This window comes from Coloeus monedula, assembly GCF_965178545.1.
Source record: "Coloeus monedula genome assembly, chromosome: 4".
NCBI lineage: Eukaryota > Metazoa > Chordata > Aves > Passeriformes > Corvidae > Coloeus > Coloeus monedula.
The window spans coordinates 42,260,466-42,288,034 of NC_138784.1; the positions used below are offsets into that span (position 1 = coordinate 42,260,466).

At 40.1% G+C, this 27,569-nt stretch overlaps 1 protein-coding gene across 1 annotated transcript in view; it reads left to right on the forward strand.

The window, feature by feature from the left end:
• GRIP1 (glutamate receptor interacting protein 1) overlaps positions 1-27,569 on the forward strand; it is a gene marked incomplete at both ends in the record, with an annotated part of 221,262 nt that overhangs the window by 22,003 nt on the left and 171,690 nt on the right. The gene's annotated exons all lie outside the window — the stretch shown is intronic.

Consider the following 27,569-nt stretch of genomic DNA (forward strand, 5'->3'; position numbering starts at 1 on the left):
TGGAAGTAGAAGTGTGGACTTCTACTCTGACAATATCCTGCATATGTGGTCTTTCTAGTTGTTAGACACAGTGGAGGATTATACTGAGGAAATACATGTAGCCAGCTGGCAAATGATGAGTTGTGGCAAATTACACTGAAATCCACGGTGTTTGAAGTGTCATATCAGGGCCAGTCCTAAAAGCATGATCAATTTATACTATTTTCTATCTTCCCTAACAGTTGAGAGGGTCAGAATGTTTTGAATATTTTTGGTGAGAAAGTGCCCGAACCTGTTTGTAAGTGTCTCTGTCCAAAAGCCTTTCTCAGAAAAGCGAAGTGTCTGTATACTGTATTGTCTGCCTTATTCTTTTGGGACATTTGAGCCAAAAGCTGCAAGTGGAGAGGGGCCCTTGTTAGGACTCTGCCAGGCATCTCAGTGGTGGCTCACTAACTTTTCACAAACACTGCACCAAGAACATGGCTTAGGAAATAGGTAATGCTGGAGAAGCCAATATTAGAAATGGAAATGTCCCCTAACACAGAAATAGTCTGTTTGAAATGTAGAGTAAAACAATCTTTTTTCCTCATTCCCTCAAGAGCAGTTGTCTGTAGACAGTGTCTTATTGTAGTGTATTGCCCACAGGACCTAAACACAGTACTTAAAAGGGTAAGGTTATTAAATATTGAAAACTGAGGCTGATGGAGAAACTGAAGTATGATTTTGTTTATAGGAAGTCACTTGTAACATGTTGTTGCTCAAAGATGAGTAGAAACAGGTAATATCCACCTTCATGTTAGGAATGTCTTATTTGTGGCCCAAATTAAAATCTTTTCTCCTGACTTTCACATAAGGAGGAACAGGAAATAATTAGAACACCTGTTGGTTCAGGTACTAGAACTACTTTGAATTCCCCAAATTGTTATTTCCAGGTAGCACTTGCTGCGTTGTTTTCTTTCCTGGGAAGGAAGGCAAGCTACACCTGTCTTTGGTTAAATGTACCTTTTTCTCACCTGGTGCTGAAGAGCTCTTGCAGCCCATTATAGGTATTAGGTATGAGTTGATTATGAATACTGAAGATTTACCAGCATCACAAGGGTCATTAAGAATTGCTAATTCAGTAAGCACTCCAGATTAAACACTTTTGGGATTCATTTATCTCAAGAGAAAGTGCTTAGGCAGTTACAAATTATGATATTCTGGGAAGGTGAAGAGGGGCTGCTCAGCTTTCCTTGTGAGAAGGCAGCAGGGATGCATGGATCTTTGCAGTCAGAGAGATGATCAGACAACTGAAAGCTTATGGGTCAGGCAAAGGGCACAGACCAGTGTAGGTGATACTGTGATGGGTGTCTGCTACAGACTGCCCCATCAGGAAGAAGTAGTGTATGATACCTTCAAGCAAGTGGAAGAAGCCTCACATTTGCAGGAGGCTGGTCCTGGTCCTCAGCCACCTTGATATCTATTGGAAGAACAACACAACAGTGCACAAGTAATCCAGGAGGTTTGTGGAGTGCACTGATGATAATAACTTCCTAACATGTGATCAGTAAGCTGATGAGGGGAGGCGCTTTCCTTGACCTCACACTTACCAGTGAGAAAGAACTGGGAAGGCATGTGAAGGTTGAGGAGTCTTGGCTGCAGTTTCCATAATAAGGAAGAATTCAGGATCCTGCAAGGAAGGAACAAGACAAATAGCAGGGTCATGACCCTGGACCTCAGGAGAGCAGGCCTCAGTGATAGAAGAGCCTGCAAGAAGCTCGTGAGGAGGATCTAGGGAGTCACAGGCTGGTTAACTTCACCTCAGTCTATGGAGCAAACAATCCTGGAAAGCCTTTCCAAGCCTCTTATGAGCAAGAAGCTGATTTGGAGCAGTCTGTTAAGTTAAGAAGGCAAAATCATCCCTGACCAGCCTTGATAGCTTTTTACAATGAGATGACAACTGAATGGCCAAGCAGAGAGCAGTGGATGTTCTTTATCTTGACTTTTGACACTGTCCTCTGGATTACCCTCACAAACTATTGAGGTATGGACTAGATAAGTGGCCTGTGAGCTGGACTGAAAAATGACTGAACTGTCAGGCTTAGAGGATTGTAATCAGCACCACCAAATCCAGCTGGAGGTCAGCCATAGGTGGCACCCCACGGTCTGATACTGGCACCAGTACTGTTTAACATCTTTAATGTTAAACCTGCATGATGGGACAGAGTGCACCCTCAGCCTGTTTGCTGGTGGCACAATACTGGGAGGAGTGATGGATACACCACCTGGTTGTGCTCCATTCAGAGGGACCTTGACAGGCTGGAGAAATGGGCAAACAGGAATCTCACAAAGTTCAGCAGAGGGAAATGCAAAGTCCTGCATGTGAGGAGGAGTAACCCCACATACAGTTCTATTCTGGGGTCTGAGCAGCTGGGAAGCAGCTTGGTAGCAAAGTGCCTGTGGGTGCTGATGGCCAGCAAGCTGAGCAGGAGGCAGCAATGTGCCCTGGTGGCCAGGAAGGCCAACAGCCTCCTGGGCTGCATCAGGCACAGCCCTGCCAGCCGGGCGAGGGGGGTGATCCTTCCCCTCTGCCCATCCTGGTGAGCCACACCTGGAGTGCTGGATCCAGTCCTGGGCTCCCCAGTGCAAGGGAGCCATGGACGGACTGGAGCAGGTCCAGGGAAGGGCCATGAAGATGATTATGGGCTTGGAGCACTGGACATAGGGAGGGAGAAGGTAAGGGAGTTGGGGCTGTTCAGCCGGGTGAGGAGAAAGCTCATCGAGGTCTTACCAATGCATGTGATGAGAATGAATAAAGAGGATGGCTCTTCTCAGCAGTGCCATCAGGCACCAGTGGTGACAGAAAAAAGGTCAACAGGAACAAATAGGAGAAATTCCAATTGAAAATAAGAAAAATGTCTCACAAGTATAAAAGGAGAGATTGCCACAATAAAATATTAACAAATACACAGTAAATAGACATCTTAACAGTATTGTATATACTGCTCTGCCTGTAGTAATTTATAGAGTGCCTCGTCAAGGACAAGGAAGTTATTAGTCATTGTAAGTAGCAAATTGATCTTGGTTTTACAGACCAACTGAAAATAAATGTTCAGCAGAAAATGAGTTGATTCTTTTTCATTTTGCTGTTGTGCCAATTTCTGCTAAGAACGCTGTCATGATTTTAGCAGTTTGTCAAAAAAGTCATGATTACATCCTAAATACTGCAGGAAGAATTTAAAATTCAGCACTCTTGTGAGGGAAGTAAATGAAAGTATCTTGTGCCTCTGTGTTACTAGCAGAAAAAGCATACTAACATCCAGCCAGAAGTGCTATTTTTAGTCAGCCTGTCTAATAAACTTTACATATGTACTTATTACCTTAATTATTACTTAGTTTTTATTTGTGGTGGTTATTCTTGTTTAAAATAATCCTTTCTATTAAATAACATTTATGTACTTTAGAATTAGAATGATATAATATAGATAAGAAGGTTGTAATCTTTATGGGACAGAGCAAATAATTCATAGGTCATGTGCAATAAAATGTAAAGAGGAAAGATTAATGTACCTCCATACCTATGGACTACTAAAATGATTGTATTGTTTTCTAATAGGAGATGTAAAGGAAAAAGCAATTCTCTAGTCCATGTCATAAATGTCTGTCTTCTTCTAGCATCTTGATTACTTAATGCAAACTCTTACTGTATTATTTCAGTAATAAAATCTTGTGTCATCAGCTGACAGATAGGATGCAGATAATAAATTTCTGGATAAAGCATAGTATCAGTAAAAGTTAACATTTCTTGTTTATATATTATAGGTCGTGTCTTCTTGATAGAATATTTTTAATTACATGTCTTTGGAAACTTTCTTAGAAGTTCTCTGGTGCTTACCTTCAGTTATATCTTTAGGGTATGAACTCAAGTTAGAAAAGATGAGTAAAAGAAATTATTAGGTCAAAAAGTATGTGTTTGTGGTACTTGATCTTGTATTCTGTCTTTGGAAGATAGATGAAATAACAATTATAAAAATGGCAGGGAATGCAATCAGAGGAATACAACCAAAGTATGATTTTATATACCAAACTCTTGTTGGCTGAGATTTGGAGGGCATGACTGGTGTGTATTTATTGAATGTGACTGTTCTGTGTTTGAATCTTACTGTAATACTAGTGGTTAGAGAATGCAGAAATGCAAATTTCAAGAAGTAAGAGAGGGACTTGATAAGTGTGTCGCACATTGTTAGTAAATGCTTCAGAAAATGGAAGCTGAGCGTTTACCACGATTTACAACCAGTTTCTGTGTTTTGACTCAGAAAGGCCATTTTCTGAAACAAGAAAAAAGCCTTCATTGCACATCTGCACCTTCGTCGTGGCACAATGGGTAGTTACAGCTGTAAGCAGCAAGCTATCCGAGAATGCTAGCATTTGTCTTCCTAGGGAATGCAAGCACCTGCTTCTCTACTTTATAATTTCTGTCACTTGAATAGAAAAGGAAGACTTAGCAAGTTTTAAGGGGAAAAAGTGGAAAACAAACCCTTTGGTAATCTGGGAGAATAATGTGTGCTTAGCAGCTGGCAATGTCATTTTTGATTTGTATGTAATTATTATTCAGTTTTCGGTGGTGCTTATATTTGTTGCTCCTGATGAGAAGATTCATTTATACTCATCATTATTATCTCTTCTGACATGTGCCTTAGTGACATTAATCTGTGTTTTATTTTCTGCAGTGGTAATAGTGGGGTTGTCTTTCCCTAGCTTTATTATGTTGTCAGGCTTTCTGAAGTTGTCCTCATAACACAAAGGAAAAGTATAGCATAGGGATCTGGGGAGAACCAAGTAACACTGAGTGCGAGGGAAGCACCTCCTCTCATCTTGCCTCCTCCTTGCCAGGCTGTGATGTGCTTTCCTCACTGGTGGGCAGGCAGGCAGGCAAAATCACTCCTGTTTAAAGTTGTGCAATTGAAAAATACTTAATTAAATATCTCTAAAAAGGGTGCAGCTATAGAAGCTTTATGTTCTTGACAGGAACATTGAAATCCCCTTTGCAGTTTATTCTAGAAACGTGAAAGATTGTTGGGGGCAGTTAGAGATTTGTTCACTTTTAGCTGGACTGAAATAGCCTCATTACTTTCAAAATGCGAGCTGATAAAATGACTCAATCATTTGAAATCATTCAAATGGTGTTTTTCCAGAGCCTCTAATACTCTTTGCTTTATTACAAGATGCTAATGAATCTTGTCAGACTGCTGAGGAAACTTTGGGTCCACTGTGCTGTTGACACATCCTGGCTAGTGCAGTGGTGCAGGTGTACTGTTTTCTGTTGTCACCTTGGTTTCCTGTTTTTTTTCCCTACACTTACTTTTTTCCTACAATTATACATATATACTTTAGGTATTAAGATCTTTGTTCTGTCTCAAATGCTTTTTTTGAGAATTTCTATGAAAACACAATATTCAACCTTGCACATCTGATTGTACTGTTAGTATAACAAAACCCATGATATGAAATGTAAATGGAGGATGGAGTTTCACTGGAGTATCTCCACTTCTCTTTCTGCTCATGTTCTTTATCCTCTTCCTGTTTTGATTAAATACTGTATTTGAGGAAGGTACTGAAATATATGCACAGGAGACATATAAAATAAGTGTATCAATATTATAAAATGAAGGATTAAAAGTGGGGGGGTTGCCTTTATTTCTAGTCTGCCTGGTATCTTTCCTTTCCCCTTACTGCCTCCATTATAGCACTTGGAGTTTATTCCCTATCATATGAAGTCTCCATCTTCACATATGACTGAGTTTGTGTTATGGATACTAATTTTGTGAGAAAAAAAAATAAATTCCCTCTCTTTATGATATTGCTGGAAATGTTACCCATTGCTTACTGAAATCTAAAAAAAGAGGTCTTGGCGTCCATAACACTGAACACATTAAGTGTTCCATTTGTGTGGATAGCTAAAAGTCTGTGGGCAGGGACAAGGTGGTGGTGGTGGTGGATTGGTTCTAGCTTATACATGGTCTCAGGTCATCTTTTTTTCTCCTTTAAGAGAAGAAGACAAGAAATTGGGCTATCTCTTGCATTATTCATTAGTGTATTCATGTGACCTGTCAAGGAGGAGCTGTTGCAGTTACAATGTGATATACCTCTTTAGAATGTGATGGTATTCTTCTTTTCACTGAAGAACCTGAAAATTTAAATGATGTGTATGTTTTCCCAGAATTTAAGAGACTCCTGAAAATTCGTTTTGATGTACTGCATTTTGTCATTCTCTGGTAAGGTTCCCAAAAGGGAACCCAGGCATGGCTGTACTGAAAATTAAAGCACAAACTCATTGTTCTTTGTTTTTTTGCAGCATAAAGTACAAATGTGAGAAAACTGTTGGGTTTTTTTCCCCTTTTCTTTTCTCAGACTGAACAAAAGCCTTTTCTTTTACAGGCATTTAATCCACAAACAAATAAGTCTAATTACTTGTTCATCCGTGTGTTAAACTATGCAGCACTCTTTAATGTGTCTGCAGTTCTGAATTTATGTGACTGCTTTAAAATAGTGATAAACACCTCTTTATGCTGTGACTGCTTAGGAGTGGAGACACAGGGTTATATTCATTTTGGCAAAGCCTTACTGACTTTAGGGTTGTCACACCAGTAGTGGTATCTCTTTATGTTACTGCATAACCTCAATTACTTTGCTTGAGAACATTTATTGCAGTCATTACTACTTTTACTTACCTTTTATCATTAGTGTTTTGCTTTATTGGAACAATAATTTGATATCTTGAAGGCATGAGCAGTTAGTGGAATAGCAATAGTTCCTAAAAATACCTGCCTGGTAGCTTTGTACGGTGTGAGAGAATCTACCATTGTCATTGTGTAGAATGGATCCATCAAAACCTTCCCCTGCAAAATACCCTTGATGGCCACCTGCAAACAAGAACAGTAAGGCTTTGTGCTGCATGGAGAATTGCATATTATGACCTACAATGTAGAAAATAATGCTACATCCCCTGGATGAAAATACAGGTTTTGGTATTGTTGCCATTTTAAGCAATTGCCTTAAAGATCATTCCACGTGTTTTTCATACAAGGTGAATAGCTCACAGAACCATTCATCTGTATTACTTCTATCTTTTAGTAGGAAAAACGCTGCTATTGCCAAAGATCATAGCGGGCTGTAGTTATTTTCCGTCGTTCTCAATGTGTACTAGCGTTCTGGTTCTGAGCATACTGCCAGAGGTAGGGATTATACTTAGGGTTTTTCCTCCTGAAAGGTAAAATGTATCAGTACATTGTCATGTGAATGCAAGTAAAGCAATACATTAGACAGTCATTTTTTTGAGTAAATAAGGAACAGGCAAAACAAGTCAAAAAGTCTTTTTTTAGGAAGAAGGTGAGAAGGCTTGCAAGATAAATTTTCAATGATTGAAAAGAATTTATGCAAGTCATTCAGGGAGAGAGCCCATGCTATCGGTCCGCTGCTTGGAGAGTCATTGGATGCTTGTGTTGTGCACATCTTGGTTGACGTGCATCCATGTAGGTTCCATGTAGGAGGTATTTGTGTGAGAAAGCCTGGTCACAAATACAGACAGACACTGTTGTCTCTCCTGTTTCTAGTATGTGTTACAGGAGCATGTAGCTCCAAGCAAGACAAGAGACCTGCAACAATAAGCCCTGTGCATATAATTAAAAGACAATTCCTGCCCTAGAGAGATCCTTAATATAGCCTGTGGCACAGATGGATAAAAACCAAAAGGAGGATGACAAAGAACCACTGTTGCACTGTCCTCATGGAGTTGTACAGTCTAAAGTTTTCAGCTGTGTGTTTACAGTTCATGGATGACTGGTTTTGTGGTGAGTCCTGAATTTCCAGCTATCACTGCATGCTTTCATGAGGATATAGCTTGTAGAACTGCTGTTAAAGGCTGCCTGTGACCTTAGCTATGATTAGTTTTAATTGTACCAACTATTAATCTTTATAAAATCTTTTATTTTCTTAGAAAAACTGTTGAGCAAATTCTTATAAAGCCACTCAGGCAGCCTGAGATTTCCACAGCTGAGAGATTTGCGGTTAGACAGAAGTCTAACTGATGACGTTTATGAACCAACTCTTGATGATGGTAATAGGAAATATGTCCCTTTTTAAGAAATATTTTCTCCAAAGCGGTATTTCTCACTGCTGTAAAATCTGGTGCTCAGCTTCCCAGCTTACCCCAGTGATAACTGATCTCTGTGTCTGAAATTCAGGTCACTTGGACTTTGGCAATTAGCTTTAACACCCCAACTTTAGTCACCCAAAACTTACAACCTGGACAGTATTGTTTCACCCAAATCTTTACCCACTTTTGAAGAATTAAATTATTTTAATGTGAACTGATAATAAAGTTAAACCTTTCCTTGTATTCCCCTGTGCCCTATTTGTTCCACTGTTTAAAATGAATAGGCTGTCTCTGCCCCTCTGTCCTTGCTGACTAAGTTGTTGGCTCTGCTGCACCTCTTACGTACTGCTTCTGCTGAAGGGCACATTTCCCCCAGCTTTCTCTCGGAAGAGAATAAAGGGATTGTTGCTGATAAGATAAACTTTTATGTGGTTGGTGATTTCTTCATATGCGCAAACCTTCAGTTGTGCAACACAAAAATGGCCAGAGTTGGTCTGTCGACTGAACCTGATTTACAAGGCAGTATCAAGCCGTGGTTCTACAAAAGCAGTGTTTGGCAAAGCCAAGCACAGTTAGTATGAGCAGTGGCATGGGGAATGATCCAGCAAGTGTTTGAAACATCTAGTATTGCCTGCCTGGGTAGGTTCCTTGTTTAAGGATCCAGATTGAGTGGGATAGGTGTGCAAAACTGGGGGTGACAGGAAAGCTCCTTTGAGAGGAACGTTCTGGGCCCTGGGCAGAGAACTCAGTTTGGCCTTGGTTGGGTTTGCACTATGCAGAAAGCCAAGGAGCTTTGAAGGTGAGTATGGCAGCAGTTTCTCTGCTGGAACTCCGTGCTCGAGCGAGGAGATACAGACCAGGGTGATGGGCAGTGCCGCTTGAGTGGAGGTTTGCAGTGTGCTTTGATTGCTGTATCAGGACCTGGAGGTATGTGGCTGTCATGGGTTGGATCTGTGCTTTGAGGTGAGGGTCACCATCACCCTTCTGCAGTCTGGGTTGGAGAAACACCTCCTCTGCTAGGAGGCACCATGGCTGTGGTGTGCCTGGACCACTGCCCAAGGAAACAATATGCAAGGCAGGGAAGGGACCATGAACTCTAGAAAAATTAAGGGTATGTATGGAAGACTGGAGTTTGTGTCCATAAGAATAGCTGTAATGTCTTACTGTCCTGTCTCCATCTATAAGCAGGTGCCTATGGAGAAGCCAAAGCAGTGTGTAAATACAGACAATACTCCTTTCATAGCCTCAATTACTTTTTCTGGTTTAGGGTCTTCGAAAAAGTGTCTTTGTAGTTAATAACGATCAACATATCTTTGTTTTATGGTGTCATCCATTTTCCTCTTGAAAAACATTAGGCATTGAAAGCGTCCTTTGGCAGTGAGTTCCCCAGGTGTGCTTGGCTGCTGTCTGAGGTTAAACCACAACCAAGAGCAATCATAGAGGTCTGTTGTGCATAAAACAAAGCTAAGCATGGCTTTAACACAAAGCTTATTTTCCTGAAGCAATTGTAAAAAGCTCACAGTGATAAGGCATTTTATTTTGTTGTTTTTCAGCACAGTAGAAAGTCATTTAATCTAAGCAACTGAAAATCATGTTAGGCTTAGCAACATGTTGAGACAAAAGATAAAGTATTTAAAAGCCTCATTTTACTGAAGAATAACTGTCCTTAACAAATAAACTAATTTAAAAAAGCTTTCAGAGAGGCACTAAGGAAATTTAGCTCACAAAATTGACAGTAATTTGGGATTTTTGGTTATATACAGCTTTGTACTGATGGTTTCACTGGAACTTCAAAAATACAATGAAGACCAGGTAATATTGAAGACATTGGCAGGTTTTTTTCTGTTTTGTTTTACCACTGTTCCTTTTCTAGTGTGCTGTTTCAAATATGAATTATACTTTACTGTCCCTATTCTTTGTTGCTTTTCATATTTAATGTGATATAAATGTCATAGTTCAAGTTTGAACGTCTCAAAATTCTTATACAGTGTTCATGTTATTTATTTCTCCAAGAAAAAAAAGGAAAATAACGTATTCCATTTTGTTATGTAGACACTAAATTCAGACTTGAAATAAATTAATTTGTTTCTATAATCACATCAAGTGTTGTGCTCATTGCACTAGGCCTGTGCTTGGCCTTACACCTTATTTTTCATACTATTTGGTATTTCACTGTGCTAGAATGCATTTGTAATTATTTTTACTGTTGTGTTAATTAATTATTCAATACATAGTAATTTCCATTTGAATAAATTCCCTTGTTTTGGATCACCCAAGAGCCATTGGCTTCGGTGTTCTAGTCCTTGACTAATGCTGCATGGATATGTTGTCATGGGACATCACTGTGTCCAGAGAACAGCTTGCATTCAAGTCTGGCTTGACAAGCAAAAATATCTGGAAATGTCTCTATTTTGGAAAATAACTTTAAAAAATAAATGGAAAATCTAGCATGTTTTACCCAGCATGTTGCTCCCAGTTCATAGTTTTCCTTGGTCAGTCAACACAAGCTTTTCCAGACCCTTCCTTTTGCATCGCTTGTGCTCACTAATTAGAAGGTTTTGTTGTATTGGTTTTATTAATAGCAAATAATCTTTACTACCAGGACAAAAGTTTGGTGTACATTTTGTGGTGACTTCTTTATCTCTGTAGCTGTTGAATCTTTTCCTCATGTTGATTCAGCCAAAGTTAGATCTTTTTTTGAACTCTAGGTTTTCATCTTTTGTCCCTTCCTTTCATTTTAAAGAGTTTTAGTTTGATAACAGTTATTGCTTCAGTACCAATGACGTAAGTGTAGACTATGTATTGCATACATTTTTTTATATATAAGACTATCCTGTAACATCAATACAATTGTGTATTTTCTTTGTCTAGTGTAATAATGCACCAAAATTGATTTCTGTCATTGCTGTATACTGGCCTGTCCCCCTTCTTCCCTCACTCCCTTAACTGGACTTTTATACAGGATGTTCTTTTTTTTCAATTCATATGTCTAATATAATTTACAAAAAATTCCAAGTTTGTGGGTTTCATAATTTTAATACTTAGAATTTTTACGAAATGTTCCCAGTTACACTTACTGAACTCCTACACTTTGGGACTTTAGGTAGATTTATGATAATACATATTCACATTTTTGATCCTTTTTCACAGTTGTCAAAAAAAAAAGATGAACTAATCTTCCTTGTTTACTCTTCACATAACGTGGCTTTCTTCACAGAATGGGCAAGGTTGGAAGGGGCCGCAGTGGGTCATCTGGCCCAGCCTCCATGCTCAAGCAGGGTAATCCCAGAGCACATTGCACAGGATTGCATCCAGACAGTTCTTGAGTATCTCCAGCGAGGGAGATTCCACAAGCTCTCTGGACAACCTGTTCCAGTGCATGGTCACCCACACAGTAAAGAAGTTCTTCCTCGTGTTCAGGTGGAACTTCTATGCGTCAGTCTCTGCCCATTGCCTCTTGTCCTGTTGCTGGGTACCACCAAGAAGAGCCCAGCTCCATCATCTTGACATCCTCCCTTCAGATAATTACAGACATTGATGAGGTCCCCTCTCAGTTGTCTTTTCTCGAGGCTGAACAGCTCTGTCTTGTAGTCCCTTGTAATGTACTTGCTTTATTCAAAATGCACCCTGTTTTCCAGATACCCTGGTTGCCATTTTGATGAAATGCTTAAATTTATTTTTTTTTAATATCATGTCAGTCAGTTCAAAAAATACAACTTTGCTGGGTTTTATTTCTCTATCAAATTGGGAAAACTAACTAGGCATTTTATTGTGCTTTTCAATTCTAAAAATTAAAGTTTTCATAGAGACACTGTTGGAGATCTTACGTATCTCTGTGTTGTGTTTTGCAGTGGAATTAAATCAGTTCCTTTTTCAAACCATCTGGTTGGGTTTTTTCATTATAACTGCAAATGTCTAAATGTAGCTTCAGTTTTTCAGAGTAAAAAATATCTTTGTAAATAAAAGCTTTACTTGAGTTTTCATCCATTCTTTCTGCAAAAGTAAGCTGGTAAGATGCAGAGAAGAAAAAATGTAAAAACCAGAGCTTAAAGAAATGGATATTTGGTAAATTAATTACTTAAGCTCAAATGTAGAAGTATTAAAAACTTAAATGCCTTTTTAAGAAGTATTTGCTGTCTAGTAAGCAGTACACAGTTAAGTTCATGAGAAAACATAAGAAGACAACAATGGGTGCATTTCTACAGAGATGCAGAAAGCTGGAAAAATTTGCAGATAGAAATGTATCCTATTCAGACCTCTGGAGTAGTTTTTTAATTGCATTTATTATTTATCTCAACAAATGCTTAAATTATTTACCTGTGTCTTATTAAAAAAACAGTAGAAATGTGATGTAAAACCTCGTTGTGTTTCAGTATCTGTGATGTGATGGTTTGGTCATTAGTGAGCTTTCTGACGTGTTTGGAATGTGGACAGGCTTGGACTGGAGTTGTTGGATTGGCTCCTTGTCCTTTCTGCCCATATCTATCCTGCCCAGCACTGTGGGCTCTTTGTGGCTTGTACACTCACTGTTTCAAATTAGTTTGGAAACATAATTTGGCTTTTTAACTCTTAGAGTTACCTATCATCAATGATTTAAAATGGTGGAGGAGTACAGTTCCATCAGGTGTACTCAGCCTTTACTCGTGGCTTCCCAGAACTGACCATGGTGTGAATCTCAGCTCTTTTTGCTGAGAAATAGTTTGGCAGTGCTCAGGGTACTCTGGAGTGTATGAGTCAGGCTGGGTGTATGCCACTAGAACCTTCTTTCACCAGTTGGTGAGCATGTTGGGGGACTGTGGGCAGAGCCCACCAGAAATGCAGCTGCCAAGTGGATGTGATTTTTCTAGACATTCTATGTCATTATCCCTTGGAGCTCTGCCTAAGGAATTTGAAAAGGGTCACACAGCTGTAGGAGATACAGGAATGAAGCTTGGTTCGGTATCAGCTGGAGAACCTTACTCATTTGCCTTTAACATATAGAAATAACAGACAATTAAAACAAGCTTCAGGAATAGGAGAGAGGAGGATGAAATAAATATGGGCTGGCTGGTACAGGAGTTGTATGTCTTGAGAGAGAGAAGAAAGGCAGAAAGGATGTAAAAGCTGCATTAATCAGAGACAAGGGTGGGGCGAGCATTGTGAAGTCAGAATGGGCAAAGTGACAGAGCTGAGAGGCCACAGTGGCTGGAGCAGTCAGGGGCATTTGCACTGCACTCCAGAAACTCAACATCTTTTGCAATGGGGGCAGTTCATTGTAAATGAAGACCTAAGCACAAGTTGTGTGTGCTGTTAATGAGAACCTGTCATTTCAGGTTGCACTGTACCATCCCCAGAGTCGCCTGAAAGCTGCTGTGCATCAGATTTGGAGCTGAATGACAACAATAAATACAGGCTGTCTCAGAAGTAGAAATGTATCCAGAGTCCATGTATTTCAGCAAATGTGTGACTAGAGGAGAAATACTGTTTGTTCTAAAGCCTTCCAGTAGGATAAGATTTTGTTTATGATGTGTGGCAATAGTTTCAGTCTGTGCGATGCACTGTGAGCCACGCTGGTTATCCACCAAGCTTGCAAGAAAGTGAATAGACTGTGGGCTCTGACTGTCAGCAGTGTGACAGGTAGCTGGGACATCACTCCTAAGAATTATGTTTTCTTGGGGTTTTTTTTATGTGGTGGGGTTTTCATTGTTGTTGTTTGGGGGGGGGGGAGTGTTGTTTAACTAGAAGATTTATTTTTATGATTCTTAGTGCTTAAAAACTCAGCTGTTAAGTTTTTTTAAGGCAATTACAGACTTTCAAGTTAACCCCTCAAAATGACCTCTGACCAATCTCTTGTGTCATTCTTACATGGATGCTGGAAGACTTGTGTTTGCAGTCTCAAGTCCCAGATCCTAACACTGCCAGGTTTTTCAAATGAATATTAAAATTGGAACATCCCCAAAGAAAAGCAATACCAATTTACAGGTCCAGTGTTTGCATTACTAATTTTTCAGTATGCTATAATGCAGTAGTGTCTAAAGCCATGAATCGATTGAGGTGTTTGGGGTTTAAGGGCAGTACCGAGGTAAGAAGCAGTAAAAACACGCTGGAGAGTTGATTGTCTAAAGGCTTCAAAAGCCTTTTTGGCTTGAGGTGTAGTGCTTCAGCTTTGCTACAGTAGCGTTTTCTAACCAAGTCAGTCACAAAATCTCAAATCAGATAAAATTGTTAGCTTACCCTTTCCCCATCTTACCTTCTCAAAAAATTGAGAAATGCCCTTGTGCTTAAGGTGTGCTGGGCACAGTGACAGGGCTACTGCAACTTATGCAATGCTTTTCTCCTCCATCATCTTCATGTGTCAAGAAAGATGGAGGGGAGCAGTTCCTCTTCAATGACAGGGTGTTTCCTTCTTGCCATCAATACTGTAAGAGCTATTATGCCTTTGTGTCTTGGCTTCGCTGTCAGGAATGAGAAAGGCACAGGACAGATTTAGGAAACAGGTCTGTGCAGTGTGAGATGGGATGGTTTGAGGGAGTGGAAGAGTTGTGTTTTAGAGGTAAGTGAACTTGATGGAGAGAGGTGGGAAAGAAATAAAATGAGAAGTACTTGCTGATTCCACAGAAGAAAAGATCTGGCATGAAAAGAAAGGAAATGTGCAGGGGAGAGATAGGAGGAAAGTAATAAAGCACAAAAAATGTTTCATTACAAAAAGAAAAAGTTAAATTGGTCGCAGCAGTGTGCTACAATTAAATTTAAGGCCTTGAACAGAGAGAATACAGGCTAGGAGCTCTAAATTTTGTAATTTTTTATTATTACTGTTTTGTTCAGACAAATAAATTATTTGACAATAATTAAAAGCTTCTTTCAGGCTGAGGCTTGTGAGGTTTTAACCACAAACACATTTGTAAAGTTTGGTTATAAACTTCTGGAAATAGATAAAAATGAAAATGCTGATACAGCCTAGAGGGTGGTAATGAGAATATGCTTCAAAAGCATGAGGCCTTTTATTATGTTATGTCTTAGGATCTTAGCGATGAATAATAATTTCCCATTCATTTTGGTTTTGTTCTTCTCTCCTCTTCCTCTTTTTTCCCACCCTTCCTCCCAGCCTGAGTACTTAACCAGCACTGCAGAATTCTATTTTGTATGAGCATCCTCCAGTGCAGTTCACCATAATGGTGAAAGTGCTGCAGTTCCCCGGCTAATTGCTCTTGAGTTGGTGTGAAGGTCATCACCTCGTGCATTGCTTTGTCTTGTGTCCGAAGAGCTGCTAAAGCTCACATTGCTGTGCTGTGGCTTTCCAGTGGCTTTTTCAGGTTTGTTAGGAATCAGTGTCATCTTGCTGCACCTGCAGCACAGCTTTTTGCTCTTTGCCAGGCATAAATAGCAGGTGGTCCCCTTATAGGAATATTTCATGTAAACGAAGCTTTTTCACATTTAGCTCTGCTCCTGCTTCATTGCCACTTCAGGAAATAGGCAGTAGCTCCTCCAGTCTCTTCAGAAATGCACCTTGGTGAAACAGCTTTCTGCAACTGCTGAAGAGTTAAAATCATTGCTTAGTTCAAATGGTAAAGTGCCTTGTATGTTAGGCACTAGAATGCAGCTCCATTGGGGCATATATAATTGAATATACATTTTTTTCTTTTATTTCAAGCTCTCATTCTCTCTCACTTGAGAGGAAGCTGCATCTCTCCCTTGTTCAGCAGTCTGAGCATTCATATGTCCCATGCTCCTGAATGAATGAACTGAAACAATATGCAGTTTCCTATTTCAGCTGGCTTTTATGAAAATCACTGGCCAGCAATGTTAGACTGACATTTGGTTTTCTACAACTTGAAATGATTTGCAGAATTAGGTTCACCACAGCAGTGTGATGTTGGCAGCACAGGGACTGTGTGTACAAGGCTGCTGGGTCAGTTCTTCAGTCATGTGCACCAATTTCACACAGCTGTAGCTCCATTTGCCACATTTTCCTGACTCTCACTAGCATCCACCAAAAGGCAATGCAAGTTGGTTTTCACATGATCTTGATGCTGATTTAAAAGCAAAGATAACACTGTGCTCAACCTGTAGCATTGCTTTTAAAACATCAGTGTTGTTTCTTTTGCCACCTCCATGCTGAGTTTGTGCATCCAGGGCCCACATGCAGCCCCTGGGGTCATTTCAGAAGCACACAGACATCTGCAGAAGTGCTTTGTCAGGGATGTGGATGATGTGCTGATTCAGAACTTACGGCTGCCCATCCCCTCCCTGCTCCCCATGAGAAGGCAGCGGTATTGTCATCACTGATCTTTCACACAGAGAAATTATTCCCCTTCTAGAATTGCTGGTGCCAGCCAGCTCCGTGGAAAAGGAGCACCTCTAAGCCTTCCCACCCTATTGATGTGTCTTTGTGGAATTGCCACAAAATATCTTCAAGATTTAGCAAGGTAGAGTGCATCAGCAGCCATGCCCAGATGTAATGCTGGGGCTTTTTTTTTAGACATAACTAGAGCTTATGGTAAGACACGACCTATCTCCGTTGAACAGCTTTTTACTTGAGGAAGAAGGGATACTGGGGCAGGAAGGAGAGAAATGGAAGGGAGAAGCTTAAATGGTCAGTGCTCAGGGCTTTCTAGGAAGGAAACTGAAAGTGTGAGAAAGAATGCAGAGGAGGAGGCTAAAGGTTTAGGTTGTTTCAAATCAGGACTGTCTGTTGGAGTTTACTTCAGAGTACTTAGAAATCAGATAAAAAAATCTTTGAATCCTTAGTGTTCTTAAGAAGCCATGGAAGGAGAGAAGTGTACTCTGAGAGGACGAGGGAGGGACAGAGATGGATGCCTTCTCTAACAGGGAAAGAGAAGTTTTTTGTAACTATAAATCAGGTGTTGCAAAAAATTGAATAAATTATTAAATAATTTGCTAGTACTTAGCAAGTAGCGAGGGAATACCCAAATGGATTTGTCAAGAACAAACTATGTTGAGCTAGTCTGACTTCCAGTGTTGACAGACTAATTGGCAGAAAGTCTAAGAAAGAAGTACTAGATGTGATCCATCCTGACTTTAGTAAGGCTTTTGACACTATTTCTCTTGACATTGTACTATGCAAACCAGGGAAGTAATTTAAATGAGGTGTCTCTAAAATGACTTCTGCAGTGGTTGAAAAACTGCAGCAAAGTAAAGGTTTGGTTTTCAGTGACCTGATAGTCCAAGTGGTGGGAGTTCATTTTCTCACGGGCTCTGTCACATGTCCTGTTCTCTTCAGCGTTTCTTTTATGATTTGAGTAATGAATTTGAAAAGACCTACAAAAATTGTGGATGGTGCTCAGCTGAAAGGGGTTTTGAACAGACTTTAAAATATTCTGGATAACTTAGGATAAGGGTCTGAAATAAGTAAGATGGTGTTCAGTGGAAGCCACAGCTGGGAAGGAAAAATCAAATATAAAACAGGAAATAAGAAGCTAAGCAGCTGTGCTGCAGAGCAGAATCAGTGTTCATTTTTAGTGGGTGACAAATTAAGCAGCTTAATGGTGTGTTACCATTGCAAAGAGCAAGAGTCTTGCTAAGTTTTATGAAAACTGTGTCATGTGAAGCTGTTGTGGATGGTGTCTGCTGTATTTGGGTATCGCACTAGGAAAGGGGTAGGCAAACTGGATACGGAGTGGGAGGGAGGATTGTTTTAGAAAACATGATGTGAGACAGGGATGAAGGACTACGATTTCTTTTACTTGAATTTAGGAATTCTCTGTTTTTCTGGACTTGTCAATTCCCCAAATATTCCATTACTCTAAGAATAATACAGCATTTTCAGATCCACTGGACTAGGTAAACGACGAAGCAGGAATTGTCACCATCTGGAATTAGAGACTATGAAGTTGAGCAAAATGGGAAATACTTCAAAGAGGTGTACAATTAATGGAAAAACTTTGAGGAGCTTTGGGGTTTGGCTGTTTTCTTAGCAAAGAGAATTTGAATTCTTAATTCAACCCTGTTACTCCTGCTACTTACCTCCTGCTGGAATTAATAGCACTGCACATAACCTTACTATTTAAACAACCCCTAATTAGGATGCCAGTGAGTTTGCCTTCCAGGTTCTCCCACAAGTTGATGCCACGCTGCCTTTTCTTATAAAGGAGATGGTCCAAGTCATTGCTTTGCCAGACACCTACTTCATTCAAACTACTCTTTGGTGGTTTTCCCCCTTCTCACAGGAAACTCAGATGCCCCCAAATTACCATTTTGTTCATGTTCTTTTGAACAACTTGGTCACTGAGAAGTTTTCCATGCTCTTTTGTTGCCCCTGCTGCACTTTTGTGGTTGATAGCATTCCTTCTTTACAGTCTCTGTTTTTTTCTGGAAGACTTGGGCCTCATCTTCCAGAGCAATGGGCCACAGCTGTGATGGTGAGGTCAGCAAACTGCCAGGTTTACTGCTGGTCAGTCTGTCAGATGATCTCTGCTGCTGTAGAGACTGATGGTGCCTAGTGAAAAGTGTCCACCTGACATCTGCTTTCACTCCCCGTCTTGGAGAGCAGCATTGCAGGCTCAGAAGATTTCTGCACTTCAGTTCTGCTATGAGATGCATGGAAAACTGTCACCTAGTAATTGTTGGGCCTTGGATGATATTAATTGGCTATGGATTAGGGCAGCTTCTTAGGGGATTTAATTTTGTTGGGTCTCATGTCTCAGATCTTTCCCTCTGAGACTGGAACAATGTTACAGTAGTCTGTCGTGTGTTGAAATTTCTGTATGGCATTATAATGCATTACAGTAATTATTAATAAAGTGAAGAATGTACAGGGGGAAAAAGCTACAAATACATCTAGCGAGAAAGAACTGGAATGACTAATGTTTTATAAAGACAGAGTGAGAATCTGTGTGCCATATAATACCTATGCAGATTTTCCCAGGGTGTTCCATATAAAGTCTATGCCTTCAATATTTACTCTATTTGCAGAGTTTCTCATTCTGTTCCAAAAAATGTTTTTCTGTGTATGAAATACATATGGCATATTCTGTAGTCCTGAGATGACTACAAACTAGTTGCAAACAGTTATATTCTGTAACAGAGCACAAGGATGAATATTTTAAATATCTGTTCATCAGACTAAAGAAGTGCTTTGGAACTGGGTGTGGCTGAAGTCGCTGGAATTGTACTTTCAAAAAAAAAAAAATTCCTTTCACCTGACAGTGCATTGGAGTTTGGTTCAAAACTTGATGCTGCTGACTCACACAGAATACATAACAGTAAGAAATCTCCTGATGCTGAGAAAGGGGGAGTGGAAGCAGAGAGCTCTCCTTCAGCTGTGTGCAATGCATATGAGAGGGGAGGAAAAACCACGAGGGAGGCTTTTTTTATTGTTTGTTCTAGGCATCCCCTTTTCTTTCATAGCCCATGGCTTAGTTATCTTTCCTTTAATCTCTGGGTTGGTGGCAGGCTGCAGCTGTACAGTCTGTTGTTGCATGAGTTAATGATGTGAGTGAAGTCCCACATGAGTTCCTGTGGTCTGTGGGGGAAACTTGTTTGGTGCTGCTTTCTGGGTGGCGAGTGACAGTTCGTTTCAGGAGCTTGACAGAGTCAGTGACGAGGAGGACGTGGGGGCAGTGAGAGGTTTTCAAGCCAGTACTTTTTTGGCCTTTTCAGGCAGGTGGCATTTGGCTACATACAGAATGAAAGCAGCAGGTGAGTTTCCTTACGCAGCAGGTCTGCCTTCCAGGCTGTATAGGTCCGCTTATTTTCAGTCAGAAATGAGGTTGCTTTCTTTAGAGCTTTTTTGGAAATGCTGATAAACCAGTATAAGACAGGCTTATACTTTCCAGTTCCACATGCTGACACTGTAGCTGTTCGCTCCGTCAGAGCCAGGGAGAGCTGTGCAAGGCCTCCAAATGCAGAGGAGTTGAGCATCACGTCATGTGCACTTAAGAGTCTTGCTATGAACTGCATAGGGCAGGAAGGAAGGAGGTAAGTATGATGCCTGCACCTAGAAAACAAAGGAAAATTTTTGTATTTGAGATAAAAATGGAGAAGCAATAAATAAAGATTCCCTCTGTTGGTGCCATTTTATAGTCCATTTCTGAGTGCAAGCTTATGTTGAATCACATTTGACCAATACATTCTGCTGCTTAAGCTGCCCTTGAGATGATCACAGCTTACCCATGGTGGTTTATTATGCTAATGCCAATGCAGATGTTTTTCTAAAAAGGAATCTCCAATAAGCAAACAACAAAAATACCCAACTGTAGTGTTACGCAGAAGTATCTTTTTCACTTGTAGATCAGATTTCTTCAAATTATCATGTGCAAAGCTGCAGTCCTATTTCCATATGAGTTAATTGCCTGAATACAGGTCTTTATCTCTGTCCTGGTTTTCGATGGGGCAAAGTTGATTTTCATCCTAGTAACTATACAGTGTTGTGTTTTGGATTTATGTTTAATGTTGATATCACACTGATGTTTTTGTTGTTGCTAAGTGGTATTTACAGTAAAGTCAAGGACTTTCCAGTTTATCATCCCCTGCCAGCGAGAAGGCTGGAGGGGCACCAGAAGTTGTGAGGGGACACAGCCCCACAGCTGGTGACTCCAGCTGGCCAAAGGGATATTGCAGACCATGCAACATCATGCTCAGTATATCAACTGGGGGCAAAGCTGGTCACGGGCTGCTGCTCACGGACTGGCTGGACATCACTTAGTGAGTGGTGAGCACCTGCATCATGCATCACTTGTTTTGTATATTCTAGTTCTTTTATTATTACTATCATTATTATTATTTTATTCCTGTTCTGTCCCATGGAACTGTCTTTACTGCAACCCATGAGTTCTCTTTTACTCTTTCGTCTCTTCCCCATCCCACTGTGAAGGGGAGGGCAGGAGGAGGGGGAAGTGAGGAATTGGGTGTGTAGTGCTTAGCTGCTGGCTGGAGTTAAACCACGACACTCTCAAAAACTTAACTGAGAAGGGTCTGTCTGTCAGCATCATAGCTCAGGCACAGCAGAACTGAAGATGACATAGATCAGAGTTGTCCACTGTGCAGAGAAAATGTGCTGCAGGATGTCTCATGATGCTTTGATGCAGAAAGAGCCACATCAGGCAGAGGCTCTGCTGAAGGAATTGTAGGTTTAGGACTGCTGTCTTTTAATCTTAAATTTGAGACTTTGGTGCAAATCATTCCCTTAGAAATCTTCTCCCTTCTACAAGACAGCCAGTTTGCTCCTCTCGGCTTCTCCAGAGGATGTATTGGTATGCTTTGAGGGTGAGTGACTTTGGTGTGATCACCTTTGGCTTTCTCTACATCCTTGGAAGAGGCTGTGGCCACGAGCCCAGCAGAGCGAAGCCTCAGTGGAGATGGTGAACTTTTCCTGCTGGGGCTGTTCCTGTACCAGCTGATACGAAATGTAAAGCTTGAACTTTCAAACTGCAGTTCGTAGGGAGTGTTTGTGCAGGGAAGGTCAAGCTGATGGATTGTCAGCTTTAGTCAGTCCCACAGGGAATGGCATGGCCTGAAATGCTGAAAGTTCACTTCATGCTGCCTTTGCACAATGGTTTGGGGTTTTTTTTCATTTTAATGCCAGAGTTTCTTGCTGCTGACTGTTTGAAAAATAAGTGAACTTCTTTCAAGTGAACTTCTTTCAAGTCTCTGTGGCCAGGCTGGCTACATCCTAGGGATTGCCTTGAGGTGTTTGTGAGCTGTGTTGTCAATCCAACATTTCATGTCAGCGCCTCTTAAATTTCCTCTTGGACTTAGACACGACTGTAGTCACTGGTGTTGCTTCAAAGGCTAGAGTTGCTTATCTGTGAAAGGTGATGGCTTTTGCCATGTGTATTTTTAAATTATTGGGTTCTAATAATGAAACTTAGGATAGTTTATACTTACTAAATTACTTCCTTGAACTAGACCTAGATTGCTTTTTGGATCTCAGATGCTCTCATCTCCACCTTCAGTCTCCCTTGTCTTTGTTTCCAGTCCTCAGATTGCTTTTCCTTATTCATTAACAATCCTTCCTTTGCTTGGGGTTGCTCAGATTCCTCAGAGATGTCACTGCGCTAATGTTCGAAAATAGACACAGTTTCTCTTCTTTGTGAAGAAGAGTTTTCAAATCCTGGATAAATCTGTGTGAGAAAACATTTTGTATCATTAGTAAACAGGGCAAGGCAGAGAGTTGATAGTTTCATTTTCTTTAGAGAAGATGGATTTCTTTATGCTCTTTGATGTGAGTGGAAAGAGGAAGGGAATTTATGTATAGTGTGCCATTCTCCTGATTTTAAAATCAATGTTTTTGTCTCTTCCCTTTCTCCCTGAACTACTCAAACTTAATTACATTCTTCAGTTGGGAACATAGGATTTATTTGCATTATCAGTTATAATTAAAGAAAAGTCCATGATAATTACTGTCTAATATGCATTATCATTATATGCAAATATCGAATTCTTGCAGACAGCCTTATAGAGCCAATTAAAAAATGATCTGTTTAAGATTAGATTCTTCAGACTTTTTCCATTCCACAAATAAGAATCACTTTGGGACTGTATTTGTCAGATTTAAGAGATGGCTGAGCTTGAGGAGACAAGTTGTCATTCATAATGCATGTTCTGTTTCCCCCACACTTTAGTTTTCATCGCTGCTGTGTTTCTTTTGCAAAGCTGCAGTAACACTTTAGAGCAGAGTTTTTATTAACTCGAGAAGATTAACATTTACTAGGACCACCATCTAGGTTCACTTATGCTACACAGAGATGCCACCTGTAATAAAAACCACGTTTTTGAAATAGTGAACATGTATGTAGTCAGCTTCCTTTTTAAATTATTAAAGTATTGTGTGGTTTCAGTCACGGTTACACAAGGATGATGATCTTGGTGAGAGGGAAATGTTAATTAAACATCAGGAAGCCCCGAGACGGCGCTGCTGGCTGGAGCCTGCTGCCCTCTGCCTGTGGAATTCGGGAAATGTATTTTGCTCCTCCCTTCTGTATTTAACCTGTCACTGCAGAGCTCACATATAGCTCTCTTGGAGGAATCTTAGGAATTTCCTCCCATTAGAGGAGTTTCTTTGCAGAATTTTTTAACATCCCAGCTTTGGGGTGACCTGTATTGTTACCCTTTGCTAATAATGTGATGAATTATTACAGCCATGCTGTGAGGAGAACCATCTTTTAATCTTCTGGTTATGATACTCTCGTTCTCTCTCTCTCTCTCTCTCTCTCACACACACACACACACACACACACAAAGCAAGCAGGTTTGTGCATGTAGAAGCTGTTAATGGTGGTGCATGTGTGCCACGTTGCCTAAAAGATCATCATACCAGCACTTCCGCTTTTTATCTTACATATGAAGCCTTCTGGGATAATGGGAATTTTCTGGTTCCAGTTATATTCTGATTTTTCTGATAAAGGTCTTTCTGAAGAAGCATGTGGTGTTCAAAGAGTTTAAATAAAAAATGAATTGTATGTCTGGAACTGAAGTGGACATCAAGCAAAAAAGATGATTTTTTAAAATGATTATTTAAATGGTGGTAGTAATAGCAGGCTTAATTACGATTTGAAGAAGTCGATAATGTTTGAATCTGTATCCCCTTTTTACTCTGTGTGCAAAGCACCAAGTGTTCAGATAGGTGTTTGTGTGTTTAGGTATGAAGGATGTTATATAAACAATGTAAAACAAAAGTTCCGTGTGTGTTTAGTGGAGGCTTGTGGAGTTGTGTTAACCTTAGCATTACTTCATCATACAAAATAAATTTTTTAGAATGATGTTTGGGGAAACAGAGAGAGAGAGAGAGAGAGGGAGAGCTTTAAAACAACTTACTGAAAAGAGCCATAAAATCTATCTCTCTTACCATCTTAATGACATTAATTTCTAAACTTTCCTGTAATGAGTTAGTTGAATGCTCACATTTATGGAGGTAGTGTATTACTTTAACCGAATACAGAATTCCCATGAAACATGATACCAAGCACAAAAAAAAAATCCAAGAGACCAACAATTCGTAAGTTTGAAGTCAGAGGCAGAGTAAGTAATGGGCTTGTCTTTGTAATTAATTGAGCCAAAAATGTAGCAGGCTGGTCGCCCCTACCAGCTGGTTTCAGCAGGTCCCTTAGGTCCAAGGGAGAGTAAAGGCATGTGGATGGTAGGGCTGGGGCAGCTTTGCAGCCCGTTGGGCTCCCTTGTGCATATCCAGCCTCTTGCATTTCAAATTTCAGAGTAAAATGCAAGCAGTGATTTTCTTTTTTAGAGGATTCCATAAATATTTTAAATGAAGCAGAACATTCCATTTCATGAATCTTGCATTATTTAAGCCTGCTATAATAAGGAAATCTGAAAGTTTGTGTGAAATGAAAGGCAAATAGAACCCAGTTTCATATCTATGAACATTACTGTGCAAACTATAATTAAAATTAATACTGGATACTTATTTGATGCTTATTTGGAATTTGCTAGGAAGCTGCCTAGATTCTTTGTGCATCTTGCAGATGTGCACTGCAAAGCATCCGACCACGAGCACTGAGTAAGATTTGGTGCAATGTACTGCAATGTTAGGGTTGTGCATTGCCAGCAGAAATGTAGGTACTCTTTGGAAAAGGAAAGTGGCAGCTCTTGCCAGCAGAGGGAGTCGATGGACACTGATCTGGGACTTCTCATCTGTACGCAGGGGTGACTGGAGTGGTGTGTGCTCCACTATGTGTGCATACATACTCAAATTTCTGTATGCTGCAGCCTTTTTTATTAAGAAAATCTTCATAGGTATTTGTGCTTATGGATCAAAAAAGGTGAATAAATGCATCAGTGTACACATTTCACTTTTAAATAAGAGGGATGAGAGTTAAAATAATTATCACCTTGTTGCAGACACATCAGACAAGAGGACTGTTTTCACCATTTCACTGTAATTTTGATAATATCTAAGAATTTAGCAAAAAAAGGGTTTTTTTTCTTTGTTACTCAATTCTGTTCACAGAAAATCTTTTTAAACCTTGGTTGGCAGAAGGCTGGAGGAAGCTCCATCCCCTTGGTTCTGAAGCTCTGGTAGGAGGGATGGGGAAAGAGAACAGAAGCAGCTACAAAGAACTGATTACAGGGGAGCATTGCCTGGCAGATGAAGAGCTAGCTGCTGCACCCAGTGATGCCATTTTTGTGCCTCCCAGACTGTCCGTAAGGGAGGGACAGATTTAAAATAGTGGCTGCTCAGTGCATTAGGAAGTGCTATGACCAAAGTAAGAAAAAATAGTTCCTAGGACCCAGGACCTTCTGTCACATTTTACTCATTCTTAACACCTTGATTGAGCACCTCTTGGTCTGAAAGTGGAATATTTTTCTCTAATGGAACAGTGGCTGTTCAATTAGAGTTAATAATAATTGACTGTTGTTCCCCATCTGCTGAGCAGATCTGGCTTTACACCCATGGTGACCACCATCATCTCCACTCCACCATCCGACTGAGAGAGGAGCATGGTCCTCTTACCAGCTGAAAGGTTGCAGTTGTTCCACATTTGTGACTTTGTCTCCTGGGTTGTCTTTTTTTGATGGTGGTGGTGGGGTTTCCTGAGGTGTTTGGAAACAAACTGTCTCATTTCAAAAACAACCCCTAATTGCTGCTTTGGCATTAGTAAAACAGTCTTCATTATGTTTTATCAGAAAATATTCGTGTTTATCTTAATCCAGACCAGGGGGGTTTGTGTGCTGATCACTCCGTCACTGCTAGTCACTGCTCTGGCATCCGATGGCATGTGTCACTTCAGATCCTGTAGCGAAGTCGCAGGGCACAGTTGTGTCCCAGGCCTGAGGGAGGTAACACATGATCTCATTACAGGCATTTGAGCCTGTGTAAGGAGTCAGTCTGAGGCAGGAGACTGCAGTGTGTGACAGTGACAGAGCCCCCTCCAAAGTGGCTTTAAAAGCTGGTTCATACTTGGAGAGGATTGAAAACAATTCCAGCCTCCTCTGTTTCCTTTTCCAAACATGGAGCAAACTTGGGTTCTCAGTCTTGTCTTCCCACCAGATGCTCAGTTCAGAAATATCCAGGTGCATTTTCTTCCAGTATTGCTTCAACAAGCTTAAAGTGGAGAGGAGGAATAGGAAAGCTTCATTTAAACAGCATCCTAAAGATGCTGAAAAAAGAGCAGTTGACTAAGTGTGAAATGAATAGATGTTCCCCAAAAGCTGTTTGTAAAGCACAAAATAAAATACAGCTGCCTTCCCTGAAAGCTTGTTTCTTGCACCCTGCATAGAGCAAAGGAAGCTTCTGCATCATCAGGGATTTTTGTTTGCAGCAGGTTCACCAGTGCTCTAATATTGAGTATATATTCTGTAGCATAAAGATAGGAAGGGAAGCTTATTTTTGATCTCTTACAAAATCAAAGCCTTCTTTTATGACACCTGTTTCATAATCTAACATAGCAGAGAAGTATGGGAAACAGCTCTTAACCTTGAAAATCAACTTGGGAAAAATGCTATGAAGAGGATTTATATGGTGACAAATGTAACAATCCACTGAATTGCTTTTTCTCCTGATGTGAACTCTTATAGCTCTCCAATAGAGACATGGTATAAAACCAAAAAATGTATGCTTTCGGTTTTAGAAAAAAACCCGTATTTGTGGCCAAGTTTTAAAAGTAGTGAGAGACTTACTTTTAGTGTAGTAAAACTTACAAGAGCTACTTTTACATGGTTTTTTCGTTGGGTTTTTTTTTTTTTTTAACATTTCTAATTGGGTCTTACTGAGTTTCTTATTTGGTCTTACTGAGCTGCTTCATTATTGACTTAAATCATATGTTCTCTTCACTCACAAATGGAACACCACGTGGTTTACAAGCAATTGGAGAAAGAAAGGAGAAACATAATCAGAGATTTTGTCACCCATGCCAGGGAGATATTTTATATATTATATGAAGAATGGAACAAAAAGAACACTGGTTGTAAAAAGAAAAGCAACAACAAGCAAGCCCCAAACACCTCTTCATAATATTAAAATCCCTGACAAAAACCAAAACCAAATTAGAGCAGTTTTCTAAAATACAGAAGCCTTTTGTGAAGTGTATATGATATGGGTCTTCTGCTTAATTATAATTCCTAGATCCCACTGATCAAAGAGACGACCTTTCCTTGTTAACTAAATGATTCATTAGCTTTTTCAGAAGATAACTTCCTGCGTCTAGTGCTGCTCTGTGCTGAGATTTTGAACAGGCTCGAAACGTGCATCATATTGTATTTTCCCTTGTATTGTTCTCGTAACTTTTAATTGAGGTTGTCTTTTGTTACAGTGGTTCATACTGCCTTTGTGCTATAACTCATTTCCTTACAATTAGGTATGCCCCAGCCCTGAAATGCAGTTTTCTTCATGCTGGTAAATGCACAGCACAAGTTTTACATTATTATTTTCATGGGACTTTTGCTTTTGATAAAAAATTAGAATCAGAGAACAGTGCCCCCAAGGTAGAATTTTGCAGTACTAGAAACACTTGAGGCAAGTTTACTGCAGCAGGGGCAGAGCTGGCATGGATTGAAACTAGGA